Consider the following 22,235-nt stretch of genomic DNA (forward strand, 5'->3'; position numbering starts at 1 on the left):
CATCAAAAACAACATGTCTAGATATATAGGTACGTTTCCTAGACACATCATAACATATATATCCTTTATACTGAGAAGCATACCACAAAAAGACACACTTAATGGTTTTTGGTTGAAGCTTGTTGGTAAGATAAGGTTTTAACAAGGGATAACAAGCACAACCAAATATTCGTAGATGAGAAATGGCTGGAATATCGCCAAACAAAACTTCAAAGGGGGATTTATCATGTAAGATTGATGTAGGCATTCTATTAATCAAGTAGGATGCATGCAGTTTGTACAGCATAAGTCCAGAAAGAAGATGGTAGTTTGGCATGTTGTAAGAAGGTGATGGTAGTTTCGATAAGATGTCGATGTTTTCGTTCAGCGAGCCCATTTTGTTCAGGTGTGTATGGACATGACTTATGATGAATGATACCCTTATCAGCAAGAAAAGCTTGAAACTGTTTGCTAACATACTCTCCCCCCCCATCACTTTGAAGAATTTGAATGGATGTTGAAAATTGAGTTTGAACATATTTGTAGAAGGTAACAAAGACAGAATACAAGTCACTTTTATTGATTAGGGCACTACAACAAAAAAGCGCTTTTGCGAGGGAATCTTTCCTCGCCACAGGTTCCAATTTCCTCGCTACATCTCTACAGCGAGGAAAATGTGTTCCTCGCTCGGTCGATGGGGAAACCCCGTCATAGAAGCCTGTAGAGAGGAATGTTCACGTTTCCTCGCTGAATCCTTTCTGCGACAACTTAACTATTTCCTCGCCAAACCTCTATAGCGAGGAACTCTATCATCGCTAAAGGTCATTTAATTTCTCGCGATAAGTGATGAACGAGGAACATATTTTCCTGTACATCCTACAACGAGGAAACTATTTCGTCCCTAAAGATAAAATATCGTCGGTAATAGTTGTATTTTATTGCGACGAATACCACAAGTTCCTCGCTATATCTCTACAGCGAGGAAAACGTGTTCCTCGCCTGGTCGACGGTGAAGCCCCGTCATAGAAGCCTGTAGAGAGGAATGTTCACGTTTCCTCACTGAATCCTTTCTGTGACAACTTAACTATTTCCTCGCCAAACCTCTATAGCGAGGAACTCTATCATCGTTGAAGGTCATTTAATTTCTCGCAATAAGTGATGAACGAGGAAAATATTTTCCTGTACATTCTACAACGAGGAAACTATTTCGTCTCTAAAGATAAAATATCGTCGGTAATAGTGATAATTTATGGCGACAAATACCACAAGTTCCTCGCTACATCTCTACAGCGAGGACATAGGTTTCCTCGTGGGATGGACGCTAAAGCCCCGGCGTAGAAGCCTATAGAGAGGAATGTTCATGTTTCTCGCTGAATCCTTTCTGCGACAACGTAACTATTTCCTCACCAAACCTCTATAGCGAGGCACTCTATCATCGCTAAAGGTCATTTTATTTGTCGCGATAAGTGATGAACGAGGAACATATTTTCCTGTACATCATACAACGAGGAAACTATTTCGTCCCTAAAGACAACAATATCGTCGGTAATAGTTTTATTTTATTGCGACGAATACCACAAGTTCCTGTCTGCGGCGCAAATCTCACGGCCTGGAGTTCCGGGCCTAGGGGATGTGCGTTAACAAGGGGGTTTCTTGCTTTTGGGTGCGGTGCGGTTGTGCGCGGGCGTGCCAGCACGGTTTACCGTGCGTTGATGTTTCGATGAGTGTTGGATGGATGAATGGTGCGCCTATTTGATCTGTCTTCCTGGTCAAACGATTGTAGCCGAGAGAGGAACTGGTCTCGGCTGTTAGGTTCACGGCCTGAACTACAAGGCCGTCGAGTGATGGCGTTGGTGGTGGATTTTGGGCGGTGCTCCGGCGCGCTGCTCAGGGAGCGACGGTCGTGTGATATATGGGGTGAGTGAACGAACAAACAAAGATGGTGCTCCGGCGCCTTGAAAATCAAGGGTCGTATGATATATTGATGAATGGATTCTGCTTACAACCTAACACTACTCCTAGGAAAGCAAGTAAAGATATTGAAAGTGCATTACAGAAAAAATAAGTTGCTCCGTGGGAGGCTTGTTTTGGTGTTTGAACCCTTTGAATGTAGCTCGAGTCTTATATTTATAGGAAGATTCCCTGGATGAGTAATCGAGGCTGAATTTAAGCATAGTGGAGTCTGATTAGCGCAAGTGGGCAGTCCAATCGACATTTGGGATCTTGAAGTATGGTGGTGAGACTCCAGAAATCCCGGTGAATCTCGGCCGCCGCTCTCGATCGTGGGTTCTGAACCTCTGGCCGTGGAGACGCATTTATGGCCTGGATAACTGGTGAACCAACATCTCAAGCTGTCAGAATTCTTGTGAGAATGTCCACGTCTAATCACTCTGATCTTCATCACCAAATCCTGACTTCAGTCACTTCCCACCTTTCCTCATGCATTAAATGCTACTTTGTGGCCAATGGGTTTTGCTGCATTAAATAGGCACTACTTCATTAAATGAAGCCTGGGACCTTGCTGTCATGTGATGATTTGCCTTTAATGCCTTGGCCGCAAATTTGTTCGGCCTCGGCCTCGGCCTATGCTTGAGGCCGAGATGATCATGCCTTAGCATTTCCTTCTTTTATTTTTAGGAAGGCGAAATACCCTGGCGAAACGTTGCGTTTCAGCTTCTGCAAACAAGTGCCAGGGCCGAGAGAAAGGGCTCCTTCGGCCAGCTCATGGCCGAGATTTATCAGGCACAAACAGTTCCTCGCTATATCTCTACAGCGAGGAAAACGTGTTCCTCGCCCGGTCGACGGTGAAGCCCCGTCATAGAAGCCTGTAGAGAGGAATGTTCACGTTTCCTCACTGAATCCTTTCTGCGACAACTTAACTATTTCCTCACCAAACCTCTATAGCGAGGAATTCTATCATCGTTGAAGGTCATTTAATTTCTCGCAATAAGTGATGAACGAGGAAAATATTTTCCTGTACATCCTACAACGAGGAAACTATTTCGTCTCTAAAGATAAAATATCGTCGGTAATAGTGATAATTTATTGCGACGAATACCACAAGTTCCTCGCTACATCTCTACAGCGAGGACATAGGTTTCCTCGTGGGATGGACGCTAAAGCCCGGCGTAGAAGCCTGTAAAGAGGAATGTTCATGTTTCTCGCTGAATCCTTTCTGCGACAACGTAACTATTTCCTCGCCAAACCTCTATAGCGAGGCACTCTATCATCGCTAAAGGTCATTTTATTTCTCACGATAAGTGATGAACGAGGAACATATTTTCCTGTAAGGAAATAGGTTTCCTCGTGAAGCCCCATTGCAGAAGCTTATAGAGAGGAATGTTCACGTTTCAATAAAATGCGTTATAACAATGTCATAACATAACATGAATTCAAAAGATTTGGCATCATAATTGAAAACAGCATTATAGTCTCCATAATTCAAAACAACATTAGCCTGTCATACTTCAAAACATTAGTCATCATAATTCAAAACAACATCATGATAAAGATGACTGACTGATATATCAAGTGAAGCCTGAGCTCATTTTCTCCATGAACTCCTCAAATTTTTTTTGCTTCTCCTCCATTACTTTGATAAGTTCACATTGACGATCAAGGTCTTCTTGTTGGCTCTGAACAATTTGTTCGAGCTCTTTGTTATGCTGAGAGACATGTGCTTTTGATAAAGATCCTGAGGGTCGAGGCCCAAATCCACATCCCTTAATATATCCTGATTTTACACCAAGAACTTTGGCAACAATTTCATCATCAGTTATTGTTTTAGTATCACATGTTGAAGTTTCAACTCGTATAGCAATCATCTCCTCCTACAAATAGAATGAACATTATAAATCACATGTATATTTATATATGTGTCAAATATCAAGAAATGAAATAAGAGATAATGATAAAGGAAATCAATGTTGAAAGCTAAGTCGATGGTATGTCAATTCAATAGCTCCAACCATGATACTAATTCCCAAATGTTTGAAGACTACAAATATGATAGTGCTACTAATTATCATAGTAGATAGTCTTTCTTTTATATGACTACAAATATTTGCAGCACAATAAAAACTCTTGTTATTTCAACATGACTTAATATAAAAGAATAGTAACTCATAGAAAAGTGGATAAGAAATCCACTTACAGGAAACAGAAACAAACACATCAGAGAGAACAGAAAAAAGAAGCAAGACAAGGCTATAGAAGCAGCAGCTTTTCAGTCTAAAACAATGATTAAAAGCATCAGCTTACCCATTTAGATTTTGCTCCAATGTCCCAACCATTTTTCTCGTTTTATGCAACTCTGCAAACTGTTCAATTGGACCTAATTTCTCCCCATTTTTTGTAGCCTAACACATTGACAAAAAAGTTAGTATTTGTATAAATTAAGCCTAAAGTAATGAAGATATGTATCTTACAATCTCATGTTGATGAGCCACGAATGACTTTGATCCTCCTTTATGATTATACGTCAAACCTGACCTATTCTTAGCATTCTGTTGCGAACGTTCCTGAAAATAAATAAGAAAACATGAACTAAAATAAAATATGGATTGCGTTGCATCAATTTTAATCACGGGTAAGATAATTATATTAAGCTAGAAATTCTAAGCATTATATGTGGTATGAAAGTGAGATTGAGAGGTTACTTCCAACCTAGTTGCTGAATCCTTCACATCAGTACCTCACAAAAATTTCTAAAACTGAAACAAACAAAATCTTAAAATAATATTGACGTCTATTTTCATTTAGCATACTCTCCAACTTTCATAAAGTTCAAGCAATATAGCAGCCACCACAAAATCATAAAGCCAATTGAAGCAATACCTGGAACTTGGCAGTAGAAAAATGTTTACAAAGGAAATTCCATTCCTCTTGTGTAGATACTTCAGGAGGTATGTTTTTTTGTGCCTCTTCCATAGTTGAGTACTTATTGAAATACTCTTTCAGCTTGTGTCGAAAATCACAATACCTTTTCTGAAACTTCGTCATAACAAATCTATGAACATGAGGCAGAGACATATCAATGTCGTACTTACTCTGCATGAACCAATTTCAGTTTATAAATGTTATTTTCTATTTGTATTATATAAGTATCAAATTCAGTAAATGAAAACCATGTTATATCTTACTGTTACTCTTTCAACCAGCTTCTCCACATTCTTCTCGTTAATGTCCTTCCATTGCTCCACATTCAGTGGTGCATATGTGCGAATTGTGAAGCCAAGATCGTTCCCAAACATGGATGAATATGGACCCGTTGGAGCACCATCCGATTCAGTTATAGTGATTGGTATTTTGGTACCAAGTTGGATTTGTACTTTATCAGAATTAACTCCTCGTGTTTTTGATCTGACTCTTTTGTTTGCACCTACATTATCACAGCCCAAACCAAGATATCATATTTGTATATATAAATTATTAATTATTAACGTGAATGACTAATTACATCTAAACATATACAAATTCTTATACATATAACCAGATTGCTAGGAAAGAAAATGACATTATGCATTGAATAACAATAAAAGAATACATATAACTATGTTGTAGCTTCTTACCAGTAGTACTCTCTTCTATATTGGCTGATGTCAAGATTGCATTAGGTTCAGTTTGGGGATTTAAATCAGACGGTGACTCATTTCTTACTTGCACAAGATGACGTTTTGTCTTTCTAGCCATATAGATAACCTATAATAAGTTCAATAAAACATGTTCAAAATTAGATCGGAACAAAAATTTAAAAAAAAAGTCCATCAACATCTTTCTTTGAGAAAGCTCGACGGTACGAGTCATATTTTATAAATAGAGAAAACAAAAGATATACATCTAGTCAGGGGGGGACATAATGAACCTTACCCCTCATATGTATAATACTAAGAAAACATAGAAGGTACAGGAAAAACTTATGAAACTAATGGCATCACATAATTTTTGTTCCACATTGATTGTACATAATTGATAGATGTGAGACCTACATATATAAGTAGGTCTCAATTCTACTAGAGATGTATTATCAATAAGGTACAAAAAAAAAACGATGCATATACCACACCTATATGCAAAAATCAAAATCAAAGCATACTAGTACATCATAAGTTCAAAAAGAAAAAGAAAAACAAGATATTACAAGTAATCATGAAATGTTAATCACTGTCGTCGTCATCATCATCATCATTGCTTAGATACAATTCTGCATTGCCGCCGTTATAAGCCAAGGTATCATCTTCTTCATTGTCATCAACATCAGTTAGAAATATATCTTCCACATCAACATCATCAACATCTTCTTCCATATCCTCACATGTAAACTCATCAAGATCATCTTCATTCATCTCATCATTGTTCAAAGTATTTGACACATCATTAGGCTCAATATCTACTCTCAACTGTGGATTGTTATCATCATCTAATTCTTCATTTACATCTATTTCAGGGATGTCCCACACATTTCTACACTCCACCCTTTGTATGACTTTCCAATTAGCTCCTAGCTTATAATCATCAAGATAAAACACTTGTTGCGCTTGAGTAGCAAGTATATATGGATCATTTTCATACCATGTAGAACTTACATTAATGCTTGTTAGATGATAATCATATCGTATCCGCCTCCTTTTTGGGTCTTTGTGCTTTGAGTCTGTGTTGAACCACTTACATTTGAATAGAAAGACTTTATTGAGATTGATATAAGTTAATTCTACCACACTTAATAAAACACCATAGTAATTATGACTTCTACCACCATGTTCACCGGGAACAAATATTCCACTATTTTGTGTAGTACGATGGTCATCAACATCTTTCGTGTGAAATCGAACTCCATTAACGATACAACCAGTGTATGTATGGACACGAACGTCAGGTTTGCATGAAAGGTAATACAATTGACTTGTGGCTTCCAACAGCCGAGTGCAGTGCAAATTCGTCATCTACATATGATTAAAAAAAATGTAAGCTAATTACTTCTTTGGAAAATAATGAACCACTTAACTTGCTAAACATCCGTATCTCATAGATAACTTACTCGGTTTTCAAACCACTGCGGGAATCCTTGTTCTAGTTGTTGTTGTAAGTTGGTAGCACTTGTTTCTTGCAACTCCTCTCTATATTCACTAGATGTAGAAATTAAATCATTAATATTATTTAATTTTACTCATACAAAATAATTGAAAAAAACTAAATTTATTTCACTCACTTGAGATATTGTTGGATCTCATCACAATTGTTGAGTACAAACCAATGAGCTTTATCAACTTCTTTTTTATCCAGCAATATAAATTTTTTTCCGCCAAAAGGACGAGCTTTTTGAGAGAATATTGACAAACCACTCACACATGAGTTCTGCATGAGTTCTGCTTCTAATCAAATTTATATAGGTTTTTCCACATATGGCAGTGACCCATCTGCATCAACATGAAAAATCTCAATAGACTTAACCGCCCACTTCCATGAACTAGGAGCATATCCAAGGTGTTGTCATCATGCTCAGCTTTTGGTGCCACAACTAGCGAACTTTGAACAGTTCTGCAAGCATGATTGCAAACCAGAATACCAAGAAACTGACATGACCCTTTTTAACAACCCATTTATCTTCTGAACAGTTCTGGAGCAGATGGAGTGGGGAGATAGGTGTGGCTGGGGACCAGAAAGATTATGAAGAATTAGGAAAGGGAGGCTAACTTAGGGTTAAACATAAATATTATAATTATATATTTATTTAAATATAAACATATATATTTTTGGGTCGGGTTTGGGGACGGGGACGCTAATACCATACCAGCCCCATACCCATCGGGGATTTTTCAAGTTCGAGGATCCTTGTAGGCAATACCCGTTATGCCCCGAAATCTACCCCCGTTAGGGTCGGGGACCCAATAGGGACCCATCCCCGCGAGGATTTCTGCAATCCCTATGTATAATGTCTATATTACTTATAAATAATGTACCTATTTTTTTTGTAAATAAGTAATGTATCTTTTTTATTTTATAAATAATGTACGTCTTTATAATTTTATAAATAGTGTACCTGTGTTATATATATAACTTACTTTTTTGTTGTTGTAAATAACGTATTACAAAAAGGAAAACAATGGGATAGGTAATGTACCTATTACCTATCCCGTACACAATGAGCAAACAAATGTGATGTTCTTACAAGTCAAATGGATCCATCAAGCAAACCTATTTTTGGTCAAGATCCAACTTTACATATCCAAAAGGCAGGCAGGGGCTCCAAGCGGAGGATTTAGGGAAACATCACGACAAGGATGAGAGAGAAGCCAAAAGTTGCATGCTCTATTATTATTATTTTAATGATAATTTATTATTGAATCAAGGTTGAAAAGGAAGAAAATAATATTGATTAATATGGTCGGTTGAAAAAGAGTTGTGGTTCACAACCCTAGCGTTCCTAGTAAGTGGACTCATGGCAACATTCATTAATTAACATGGCATAATACATCAGTTGCCACATAAGGTGGTCAGCTAAAGTGGTCAATGTTGTGTGTCTAAATAGCATTACTCATATAATAAGTAACCCTAAAGCCAAACCACCCATCGTTTTTTTCTCTCACAACCGTAAAGCCAGATACCAAGCTCTACAATACACAGCTATGGACCACGACGTCACATCTTTGGAGTGCCTGAAATTGGATTCCCAGTCGGAGGTGCTCGATAAGGACGGCGGCGGAAAGGACCTTTTCTCGCCAGTTATGGTCCCCTCCAACTACAATACGCCAATAATCGGTATGCTTTTCCTTTTTCTTTTAATTCAAGGGTGACCCAGACTATTTGTAATTTAATTACTTGGGCTTTAAATTTTACGCCTCAGCTTTTGTGTATGAAAAAGTATCTTTTTTAACCTCATATCCTAGTGTTCCTGGTATGCTTTATTTTTGTTTTTAGAGTTGGTAAGGAAGATTATCTGGAATTTGCTTGGGCTTTGTGTGGTTTGGAAAAAAGAAATTGTTGTTTTTATTTTACTTTTGTTGGTGTAATTAGAGGATATATATTATCCAGCAATTTTGAATCAATTTCATCTTTTCCAGCCAATTTATTTTGGTGTGTGCATGATGGATACCCAATATTTAATAATATTTTTATTTATTAATGGGATCATAGCCATTCCTTCCATCATCACGCATTCTTTTCTCTTCTTTTTTTGTTGTATTTAACAATGTAATTGTATGCAAACAGATAGCAAAGTTGAAGAACCAAAGACTACAATATTGGATGAAGACCTTGAGACTTATTTTTCTCTGCACTGGGGCCCTCCTAGTCCTAGAGGTGAGTTTCTCAAACACATTAATAGGGTGTCATTGGGAGTTAAGGCCCTTTCTAGATCTCGTTGGCCTACCGATTTTAGAGACAAAAAGAAGGAAAAAAAAAAGATTAGATGGCCCCCTCTTTCCTAGGCCTCGTTTGGGATTGCTTTTTTTTGCCAAAAACCTGCTTTACTTTAAAGTTAAGCAGTTTAACGTGTTTGGTAAAAAGAAAATATCCCGATTATTTTAAAAGCAATGGCCTTTTGACAGCAGCTTTTAAAAGCAGGCTCTGGGTTGCTTTTCAAAGCTGCTTTCAAAAGAAACAGAGATGAACATTTAATGAATTTTTTTAATTCCCAAAATATCATAATTCATTTTAAAAAATGACACCACCTCCACTTCCACATCCAACTCCACCACTTGCACCACCACATATTCACTACCTCCACAACCATCGCCACCACCACCACCACCACATCCTCCTCCTTCTCATCCTCCACCACCACCACCACAACCACAACCTCCTCCACCTCCACCACCACCTCCTCCACCACCACCACCACCACCACCACCACAACCACCACCTCCTCCAAAACCTCCAAATCCACCACCATCTCCACAACCAACATCACCACCACCAACACCACCACCACCACCACCACATCCTCATCCTCCTCATCCTCTGCCACCACCACCTCCACCACCTCCTCCACCACTACCACCGTCACCACCACCACCACCACCTCCTCCTCCTCCAAACCCTCCAAATCCACCACCACCACCACCACCATGCTGCCACTGCCACCACCACCACCTCCACAACCGCCATCCCCACCACCACCAACTCCACCTTCATCACCACCACCACCTCCACTCCATCACTACAACTACCACATGATTAGTACATAACACTTTTAACATCATGTCTATTTTAGTCATTATTCACAGTTACAACAATTTGATATTAAAATTTACCAAACGTTTTTTATATTGCATTTTGTACTAACAGCACTTTAAAAATATTGTTTACCAAACATGGAGCTGCTTTACTTTATAGCTAATTATTTTCAAAGCACAGCATAAACAACTTTTTTTAAAAGTGACAGCAATCCCAAACTAGGCCCTAGTCCTGTTGGCATGCTTTTTTTATTTAGAGACAAGAAAGAAAAAAAAATGCGTTGCAGCTTCTCTATTTTATGACAAAATATTTATGTATTTTTTGTTATTCTATGTCATGTTGAAAATAGCTTTGGCATCATCACCCATTCGTTTTCTATTTTTAAGTTTTTTTTATTTAACAATGTAATTGCATGCAAACAGGTAGCAAAGATGAAGAACCAAAGACTGAAGAACTAATGGATGAAGAACCAAAGACTGAAGAACTAACGGCTGAAGATCCAACGACTGAAGAACTAATGGCCGAAATTGGTATGCTTTTGACTTTATTTTATTTTATTTTAAATATAAGAGATAATCTAAACTATAAAGGAGAGGTGAGTTTCTAACACACACTACCATGATCCCATAGGGTTCGAATCTGCAAGTCAATGTAGCTTCTTGTAGTTTACACTAGGTTAGACCCCATAGACTGTTTGATTTTAGAGAGAAAAAGAAGAAAAATAAAATTAGATAGCCTTCCTCCTCCTTGCTAATCCTATTGGTATGCTTTTGATTTTAGAGACAAAAAAGAAAAAAAGTATATGCAGCTTCTATATTTACATATATTTATCTGCAGCTTCTCTTATGACATAAAATCTATGTATTTGTTATTATTCTATGTCATGTGCTCACTATACTGATTTTTTTGGTTTTATCATCTTCATTCATTGTCTTTTAAAAATAAATAAATAATAAAAGATTATTTTATTACTTTTGTTGTATTTAACAATGGATCTACAAATTGTACACAGGTGAATGTAAGTATTGTTTAAAGGTAGGTAAACACTATACGCCACTATGCCCTTACAGATATCATCTCCCAAAGAATGCAACTCTTGGCTGTGGTTGCGAGGTAATTTGTAAGATTTGCGGATGCCTCTTTAGAGGCTCCTGTTGTGCCAGTTGTGGTCAAAGCGAAGGACAAGCAATTCTCAAGGATTGTTCAATATGTGGGAAGCAAGGTGAACATTGGCCTTCTACTTGCCCGAGCCGCGAGGGGAGACACATTCCTTCTCCTTTTACTTGCGATGATTATACTGGTTATTTTTTTGTCAACATTTGTCCTACAAAATAGTAGAGAATGGAGAGTTAATGTTACCTTGGAGTTAAAGTAAAAGGTTGAATTTGATTAAATGTTAATTGCAATTTAACAAATAATTAGAATTTCTATTTTTATTTTAAATATTATTAAGTAACTGTAATATTCGTAGACAAATGCAGAGTAACTCACTTCATGAAAAAACATCTCCTGCAATATCTAATTCCACTTCTTCTACATGTGGTCCAATATCTCTATGATTAGAGAGATGGGACTGCATACAATATAAAGAAAAAGAGAAAGGAGTGTTCTGCAAATGAATAGCACATTGTCTATTACCTCCATTTGGATGAGGGAAAATAACTTGGAATTTAGCTAAAAGTTAAGAATTTGAGAGGAGAAATTGACAATTCCCTTGTTTGGCAATTTAAGCGTAGAATTTATTAAATGACAATGGAAAAGAAGTTGATTGTATTGATCTATTCTGAATTAGCAAATGTGCATTAAAAAAGTTATGTAGAATTTTAGAAGAAAATGGTGTGTTGGTTCGAACAAGAAATATTTCAATTAAAGAATCTATAGCAATATTGTTGAAAATAATTGCTCACAACTTGAAATATAGAGTCATTGGTTTTGACTATTACCGTTCAATCGAAACAATTAGTTGGCAATTTAACAGAGTCTTATATGCAATGATAAGAATTAGTGAAGAATATGTAAAATTCCAGCCAAGTACTATTGGGAGTTCTGAAAGAAGCAAATGTCAATGGTTTGAGGTACTTATATAACTAGAAAAAAAAAAAGATTTTTATTTTATTTTTCAACTAGTTATCTTAAGTTTCATACTTTTTCTGTTTTATATTTCATGTTTAGAATTGTCTTGGGGCACTTGATTGAACTCACATTTTGGTAACAGTGTTAGCGGAAGAAAGACCAAGATATTGAAATATTTAATTTCTGTTATTTACAATTTACATGAGCTATCCAAGCATTGAAAATTTCAATTTCTGTCATTTACAAAATTCGACAGACATACATAAATCCAAACAATGAAATCTTCAATTGCTAGAAATTGAAATGACGAAAATCTAAAATCCGTCATTTTAGAATTCTATGTAATTTGCAATTCCTTCATCCAAACGGAGCATTATATTCTTATGCTTAAAGATGCAAGAATCCATCTATTTAGAAAATGTCTCAAGGAAAATGTGGTTTTTAGTTCGGGAGGTTAAATTCGATTAGGGTCCTAGTTTAAATTGGACGAAAGTTTGATGTGTCATTAAATTGCAAATGATATCAAATTATATGCGTGACTTTTTTGCTTTTTATTTTTAATTTTTTTATTTAATGGTAGAATTGTGGGTCAAAGCCCAAAAGCAGAAGGAAAGAAATGAGCCCAATGAGTTATTGCAAAATCACACATTAATCCACCAAAAAGAATCTAGCCCGCTTATTAATGTGTAGAATCCACAAATAAATAACTAACGAATAAGAATCCTTGAGTGAGTTACTATCTCTTACCGTTCTAACGGTTAAGATATATAACCCCACTTAAAGGCCATATACAAGGCTCAACTAAATAAATTTAGACCGTTATTAATACACACAAAAATTGTAACCCGTTACTTTGCTCATTGCCAACGGGTGAGAACCTAAAAATGCAGAGAGAGAGAGAGAGCTTCCGTTCTCTCTTCTTCAAATCCAATTCCCACTCTTCCCCCCACATCTAAGAGCACCTCCAGCGTAGGAGCCCTGCCTGGGCAAAAGGCCCCCCGCCAGCCCATTTCCCCCTCTAGCGCAGGAAATCCAGCCCGGGCAAGAGCTGGGTCCCATGAGCCCAGGCAAGCCCACAGGCAAATTCAGCTCGAGCTGCTACCTGGGCAGGATGATGCAATGCTGACGTCATAATGACGTCAGCAACCAAAAAAATTTGAAAAAAAAAGGAAAAAAAAGGAAAAAAAAAACCAAAAATTCAAGAATTTTTTTTAAATAAATACCTAGGCATATTCTTTATTTCCCACACCAAAAACTCTATACAAATTCATCTATTCATATCTCATATAAATAGTATTTGCCCTTGCCCTAGCCTTCCAAGGGTGGAACCAACTAAGGCAAGGCTGGCACTATTCATGTGAATAGTGACAGCCCTTGCCTTGCCTTAGCCTTGCCTTAGCCTTCATGGGTGGACATGCTCTAATAGACTCGTTGCTCCGCTTCAAAGTCGACCCACTTGTGCTGAACCAATTTCCTCACCGCTACAGTTGCCCTTGACTTGTCTGCACAATTATCGCCTCTTCTTGCCCTCCCTCCTCTGCACAGCACTGGTAACCTCTACGTTTTTTATTGTCAAGGGGACGTTTTGTTTCAAGTTGAACTCCATTTTGTTGATGGGTTTTGTTTATCTCACTCTTTTGTTTACTGGGTCTGCTTATTTTTTGTTTGTAGTGGGTCAGAAGCTGAAAAAATGAGCTGAGTTTAATGAGTTCGAGTCGAAGTTCATGTGCTAAGCTAAACCACCGGTAATTTATGTATTGGAATTTTTTCTCAATACATGCATGTATGATGTATAATGTATTTGAGCTGAACCACCGGTAATTACTGGGCACAAGGAGGTGCAGCTACATAGACCCGGGTCTTAATCTTAATATGTACGTATATACATACGTGCACATGGTATGGGCACACCTGTAGGCTGAATTTTTCATATTATGGAATCAGCTTGTGAAGTTGCTTGTTTAGACACTTAATTTGGTCTCTTAAGATTGTGTTTAAGTTTGCAAACAGGGTTTAGCCCAGTGGAAAAGGACATTGACTTGTAGACTAGAGGTCTCAGGTTCAAACCCCCAATGGGATATTAGTTGTGTGTGTGAGTTTAGACTATCGGTTGTACCAAAAAAAAAAAGGATTGTGTGAGAGAGTTTACTGGTTTAAGACACGTGCGTGATTTTCATGGACCATGGGTAAATTTTCCGAGGGGTTTTGTTTCATGTGAATGCGATAGGTTCGTTCTGTTGTTTTGTTTGTTAACTTACTCATTGTTCGTAGATTTGTTATTTGGTGTATTTCGCTTCATGCTTGTGCAAGTTGCAAAATCCTTTCCATGTTTGAATCTGCTTGTTTTGTTCCTTTTCTTTGTTCCCTTTGATGATTTTGAATCTTTTTTTTTCTAGTCAATTGTATAATAGATTTATTTGATTGTCTGTTTTGCCTCTTATGTAATTGTAAAAATTGTTTGTTAACTTACTTGTTGTTCATAAAATCATTCTGCTTGGTCTAAAAGAAAAATTAAAATAAGCTTTTGTACTTAAAGAACAATATATGCATAAACTTAATTTCAAATGAGCATGAAGTTATACATGAACCCATTACTAGGAGACTTGAGAAAAGCTCAAGGTTTCTTATTCAACTGACACTACTACAAAAAGTGAAAAAGACGACCAGAAAAAGACGACGGTAGAACAAAAAACCGTCGTTGTTTTAAAAAAGACGAAGGTAACAAAAAACCGTCATGGATAAGTGACTTAAACAACTAAAAAACGGAGGTACTATTGAATTTTTTTTTATAACGACGCACACAAATAAAAAAGCGTCGTCTTATTAAAAAGGTTTTGTTCAGAGTTAAAATTTGACCAAAAAACAACGACAGCAGGTATGATAAGCGTCGTCTTTTAAAAATCAAGTGTCCTTTTTTTGGTAAAGACATGGTTGTTTTGAAAGAACTGTCGTCTATTATATGTAACGATGACGGTTTTTTTAAAGAACTGCCGTCTATTATAAGTAAAGATGACAGTTTTTTTTATTTAAAAGAGTCGTCTATTATATGTAAAGATGACCGTTTTTTTTATGAAAAGGGTCGTCTATTATGAAGTAAAGACGACGGTTTTTTTTTATAAAAAGGGTCGTCTATTATGAAGTAAAGAAGATGGTTTTTTTTATAAATATGGTCGTCTATTATGAAGTAAAGATGACCCTTTTTAGATGAAAAGGGTCGTCTATTATGAAGTAAAGACGACCCTTTTCATATAAAAAGGGTCGTCTATTATATGTAAAGACGACGGTTTTTTTTTATTTATAAAAATGGTCGTCTATTATGAAGTAAAGACAACGGTTTTTTTATTTATAAAAAGGGTCGTCTATTATGAAGTAAAGATGATGGTTTTTTTTTAAAATGGTCGTCTATTATATGTAAAGATGACGGTTTTTTTTTATAAAAAGCGTCGTCTTTTAAAACACGCTAAAAAAAGGCTGCTTAAATGAATTCGCGATCGACAAATTTTCAAAATTTCCCTCGTCTTTGAAAACCTTATCTCTCATTAACAAGCGTCGTCTTTTAAAACACGCTAAAAAAAGGCCACTTAAGTGAATTCGCGCTCGACAAATTTTCAGATTTTCCCCCGTCTCTGAAAACTTTATCTCTCCCTCCTTGAAACCTCCTGAGCTCCTCTCTTCTTGAAACCCTCCTGAGCTATCTGAAACACTCCATCTCTCACCTTTCTACTCCTCATACGTACCTACCAGCCATCGACGCAGCGACGCCGTCAACGCCATTGTTCTTCGCATCAGTCATCACCAGCCGCCATCGACGCCATATTCACAGTCAAGGACGACGATGTCCTTGAAAACATATCTAGAGACCTTGCGAGATGGGAAAATCCTAGAACATCAGATCTGGTCTTCGATGTCGCCTGAGGTTCGATGACAGTCTCCATCGCGCCTTCTTGGTGAGCTCTTGCCATCCAAGTCACAAAAGCAACTCTAAGTTAGTCAAAATGTTCTTCTGTATTGTGTTACAAATGAACTTTTCCTGCATAAGCTTATGCTTATATAGATGATGCATATTTTTGGTTAGTTAAGATGACCTTGAAAACAGATCTAGAGACCTTGCAAGATGGGAAAATCCTAGAACATCAGATTTGGTCTTCGATGTCGCCTGAGGTTCGATGACAGATCTCCATCCTGCCTTCTTGGTGAGCTCGCCATCCACGTCACAAAAGCAACTCTAAGTTAGTCAAAATGTTCTTCTGTATTGTGTTACAAATGAACTTTTCCTGCATAAGCTTATGCTTGTATAGATGTTGCATATTTTTTGTTAGTTAAGATGACAGAAAGATAATGTAATCTTATTGTGGTTTTTGATTGCTCAGGTAAGATGACATGGCAAATAGGTGTTGCAGCTTATATCGAGTGCAGCTCAAAGGCCCAGTTGGTAGGCAACTTAGAAGAATATAAGATCCATTTGACCAAGATGACTTAGAACACTACTCCAAGATGACAGCTGAATGTGGAGAACAAGTACAAATTGTGGAAGATACAACAACCATAGGTTAATGCTTTGGATATGGTATTTTGTATAGATATAGTAGGAATCAAGATTGGTAAACAATGTAATTACAATTGAATCTTCAAGTTTTATGAAAGAAATAATTTTTTAGGATATCTAAAATGAAATTAGTACATCATTTTTACAGATAATAAACGGCGGTTTTTTGGAACAAAACCGTCTTTTTTAGATTTAATAGACGTCTTTGGATATAATAAATGACGGTTTTTTCAGAAAAAGTGTCGTCTTTACATTTAATAGACGACGGTTCTATAAAAAAAAGTGTCGTCTTTACATTCAATAGACGACGGGTTTTTCAGAAAAAGTGTCGTCTTTACATGTAATAGACGACACTTTTTCTGAAAAAACCGTCGTTTTTACATATAATAGACGACGGTTAATTACCGTCGTACTTTCAAAAAGATGACGGTCGATTTAACGACGGTTTGAAAAAGAAAAAGACGACGGTGTTTCCCCGTCGTCTATTTCTATTTTTGTAGTAGTGTGAGGTGCATGTCCTGTTATTAAAGAAATAAGAAAACAAATGAAATGGGTTATTACACTGACTAGTCTAAACAAAGCAGTAGCATTCTTGCAATTATTTAAAGGAGTGCACGCCCAATGCTACACATCTCGTAAATCTCTCATCACCTCCTGTGTTGGCTTACAAAACAAAATAGGAACTTGACCAAATTGTTCAATTAGAACCCACGGTAGAGCTTGGACTTCACGAGGCACATTATGTTGACGATTTTGTTTTCTGATCTGCTCATATAGTTCATCAGGAATGCTATAAAAATGTACGAGTCGTATAACAAATCTTCTTCCTTGCTTTATGACAACAATATCCTTGTATTCTTTTTGAAACTTTCTTTTGAATCCTTCGTGCACTTTCACATTAATGTCATGTATAGGCTTGTAATCACGCTTGGGGAAGAGAAAGAAAAATGAATTGGAAAGATGATCAGCTAAGGCATCATAATGATAAAAAAGCGCTTCAAAAACTGATTTGTGATATAAATCATCAAAGCCTCTTTGTTTTACCTTAAATACGCGCAGATATCCACCGCTCTTGTCATCAAAAAGGGCTGCATATAATAAAGCTATTGTCACAATTTCTAACAATTTATTTGAACTTTGGACTTCCACATTGAAACTCTTGAAGTATTCAAAAACTTGTTTACCACCGGTTCCATTCGCAAATCCATAGCAACGTTTGGATTTGGTTTTTTTCACTGGTCCAGAAGAATCAACTTTATATACATGAGGAAGACCATCTGCATCCCATCCAACCATATAAATAGATCCTTGATATAATTCCAGTGTCGATTTTTGCCAATCATGAATATACTTATGGGCTATTTTTGGTGCATCATGGATGCCATTAACTATTTCCTCATATGTGGCTAAGCAGTCCTCCGCATAATCTAACATATTTTCACAATGTGTGGAATAACTCGTCATAGTTGCAAATACATTGCAACTCTCCATAAAGAAAAAACTTTTTTGCATCCTCACGCACTATAGATCCTCTTATCCCATGAGATGTAGACCTTGTATAGACACCAACATATAGGGCTTGTCCAATATAGATTCATACATTTTCTATTTCCTAGACATATACCCATAACTCTATAAATCTATGTGTAAAACCCAATTTCAAATTTAAATGACCAGTAGGATATAAGAGGTTGTAGTATTCCTATATTTTTACATCGTTGCCACCAAACTTCATATTTTATTTATAATTTATTTCAAGTATTTCATTAACTGTCATAATTGTAATTAACACTCCCTATTAATAGCATATCAATCACCCCATTTCTTTTGGTTGTCATTCCCTCTCACATACCGCCCCCTAAAATTGCAAACCAAAAAAAATTTCTGTAAATTACATATCCAATAATGTACCTATAAAAAAAATAAAAATAAAAATATATACGTATAAAATATAAATATATTATTTAAATAAAATATAGGTATATTATTTACCAAAATTATATAAATTAAAAAAAAAAAAAAAAAAACTAAGGGTTCGTTTGGGAGTGCTTCTAGAACGGTTAAAAGCACTTTCTGACAACCAAAAGCGTTTCTAACAGCATTTGGCAGAAATGTTTAGAAGCGCTTTTGGGCCATATAAGCGTTTTCGGGAGAAGCACTTGCCATGTGCTTTTTCAGGAAGCACTTCCAAGTGCTTTTCCAAGAAGAACTTCGATTTCTTATGAAAATTTCAACGTCTTTATTATAAAAGCACTTTTGGTAGAAGCGCTTATAAGTAGAAGTGCTTCCTAGCAGTCCCAAACGAGCCCTAAGTCAGTTACTTTGTAATTGAAATTTCCGTACATTTTTCATAAATTAAAAATAGGTACACAATAATTTATAGAAAATATAGGTACATTATTTACCCACAGGTAAATTATTTTACAATATACCTATAAATGTGTATAAGTACATTATTTGGAGAGGAAAAATAGGTTCATTTAAAAAAATATGTACATTGTTTTACTAGGTATATTATTAGAGGAAAAAAATAGGTACATTATTTGGAGAGAGAAAATAGGTTCATTTAAAAAAAAAAATTCATAAAAAAAAATAATAGGTACTTTATTCAGAGAAAAAAGGGTACATAATTTAGAGAAAAAATAGGTTCATTTGAAAAAAAAAATATTTTTCATAAAACAAACAATAAATAGATTATCAAAATATTTTCAACATAATTAGAATGTACACTATTATTCATAAAACTATAATAAAATAGATTACTAGTAGTATAATTCATAAAAGGAAAACAACAACAAAAATTTATTAAATAAACCAAAACGTTTTTTTTTAATAATAAAATAAACCAAAACGTTACTAATATGTTAATGTTGAATTTAATATTTAATTTCAAATAAGTTTCTAAATTAATTCCTACATCCATTACAACCATTTGAAAATCTTTCCAAAGTCAACGTGTGTCATTAGTTACATTTCCACATAACACGTTAACTTGTAAATACGGGTAGTTTTGGAAACCGAAAAATAGAATAAATTAGATTTTAAGCTAGATTAGGTAACTTGCTTACTTGGATCCTAGTCAGCGGGTTTTACTTGAAAAAATTGGGTATTTTAAATAGAAAAATAAAGGAAAGGGTTGTAGGTGATTACAAATGAATTTTATGGGTCTAAGCTCAATTTACTAAAAAAAGAAAGGAAATAAAGATGGCGAACAAATACAGAATAACAACCAAAGGAGAGTACAGATGAATAAGAAGAAACATAAAACAAATCAAATCAATAAACCAAAGGAGAGTACAGATTTGGGGTTTTTGTGTTCATAAAATTTATATGCTAAATTTAGATTGAATTCTCATGCAGATTAGGATAGATTTGGATTGAGAACGTATGCTATTGTTGAATGTTAATTAAATTGTTATTTATTTAAAAACTCACAAATAAGAGACCACAAAATCGAACAAGCCATGGTTCAAAATTTAACCCCAGTAGCTCCAAGTTTCGAAAGAAAAATTCAGCTTCAATGGCTATACTATACAGACAAAATTCGATTAATGAGGAGATCTCATTGCCTCGACCGAAAGCGCGTGGCTTTGCTCGATGATGGTACTAAGTTGATGGGCTGGGAAGACGAAGGGATAGGAAATAATATATTTTATTAATTTTCTTATATATGAGTTAACAATAATTAAGTTAGTTAATTAGATGGACAGATGACAAAAACATAAGTAGGAGTAATTTTTGGGTGTTCCCGGTACACAAGAGGTGATAAATTTAACTTTAAAAAAACATATGATAGATAAAAGAATAGTGGTAATGTCACAAACCTTCAACTCTTGGTTGGTGTTTTCCAAGCATGCTTCAGCCATAATGCAAAACAGAAGTTTATCTGAGCTACAATCACCAATTTGCTGTTGAGAAAGAAAGAAAAGTTGTTTTGCAAGTTTGAAAAAGTTCTACCAGTTAAGAGCGGCAACTCTCCTTTTATAAGAAAAAAAAAAGGCTGTTATGTTTAGGGAAGTAAAAGAATGTTACTCTCTGAATTAAGACTTTCCATTTTAATCAATAAAAAGCTTACCATTTTATTATTCAAAATAAAATGGAAAGTAAACACACACATATATATTTCTTTCATTATTTATTCAAGGAATCTCGTTTTGCACATGGGGTGGCATACGGGTTCGGTTCATGTAGGAGACAATCTTAAGGCAACCCACTATAACATTCCCCTCTCTCCTTCCCTGATGAATGACAAGAAAGAGATTATAAAAAAAAAAAAAAAAAAGGAATCTAAGTTTTAGGTGCTGCTTGTGTCAACTGCTCTTACTCCGGCCTTCTTCCTTTTTATTTATTTAAAGTATAGAGATAAAACTTTACTGACAAAAAAACCATCACGTTTAAAACAAAAAAAAAAGAAGATATATGACCAACGTCAAGAGGACGAAAGCAATGGTGTTAACAGCTCGTTTTAACCAAATAGCTTCAGAAACCCAAAAAATAAAAATAAAAAAAAGTTTCCTAGCCAAATAGCTTTAAACTGTTAGATTGGAAACATGAACCATACATAAAGATACAAATGAATACACCCGATGAATGGTTCATGTTTCCAATCTAACAGTTTAAAGCTATTTTGGCTAGGAAACGCTTTTTTTTTTTTTTTTTCTGTTTGTTTTTGTGTGTGGTCATATGTCTACTTCTTGCCTCTCTCTAATTCTTAATTCTTAATCCCAAAAATTTGTAATCATCATAGAATCAGGCCCACTGTTGTAACTTGTACGTGCCCTAATCCCAATTGACACAACTATGCCATTAGGCCCAAAAGACTAAAATACCCATTGCCGAACTTTAATTCACAAATCAATATAGGGTTTAGGGTTCCTATTTGTGTTGTGTTTGTCTTTTCTTTCTTTGTTTCCCATATGCCTAACCCTAAACCCTAAACACTAGCCACGCTCAACAATTTACCTTTTTTTAAGGGGGTTTCACTAAAACACCCAAAATGGGGGCTGAAATTATAAAAAAACCCAACACCCAAAACACTTTATAAACACACCCAAAACCCATCATTACACACACTCAAAACTCATTTATAAACACACCCAAAAAATATACAATTGTTGATTTTGGGGTTGATTTTGGGTGTGTTTCTATGTTTAAATAGTGTGTGGGTTTTTTTATAAATACATGCCTAGGATTGGGTTTATTTATAATAATCTATTTTTTTAATTGATATGTAAAGTCGTTTTTTGGAAGGAATATGTTTTTGAAATATAAAAATAAGAAGTAATGGAAAGTTTTATAAAAAAATTACCCACTACGTTAATTTAACCTTTATTATTTTATTTCATATTAATTTGGCTATCTTTTAGAAGTCTAATTAATAGAGGATATTTCTTAGTATTTTGAAAGTTTCCGTAAATTCTTTGGGGAAAAAAAAGGTTTCCCTAAATTATGCCTCTACCTTTAT

General features: G+C 35.6%; 1 pseudogene; it reads right to left on the reverse strand.

Moving 5' to 3' along the window:
• Positions 1 to 3,506: 3,506 nt before the first annotated feature.
• Positions 3,507 to 5,231, reverse strand: LOC110760718 (uncharacterized; annotated as a pseudogene).
• Positions 5,232 to 22,235: the final 17,004 nt, after the last annotated feature.

The sequence above is a fragment of the Prunus avium genome, chromosome 1, assembly GCF_965620075.1.
Source record: "Prunus avium chromosome 1, drPruAviu1.hap1.1, whole genome shotgun sequence".
Lineage (NCBI taxonomy): Eukaryota > Viridiplantae > Streptophyta > Magnoliopsida > Rosales > Rosaceae > Prunus > Prunus avium.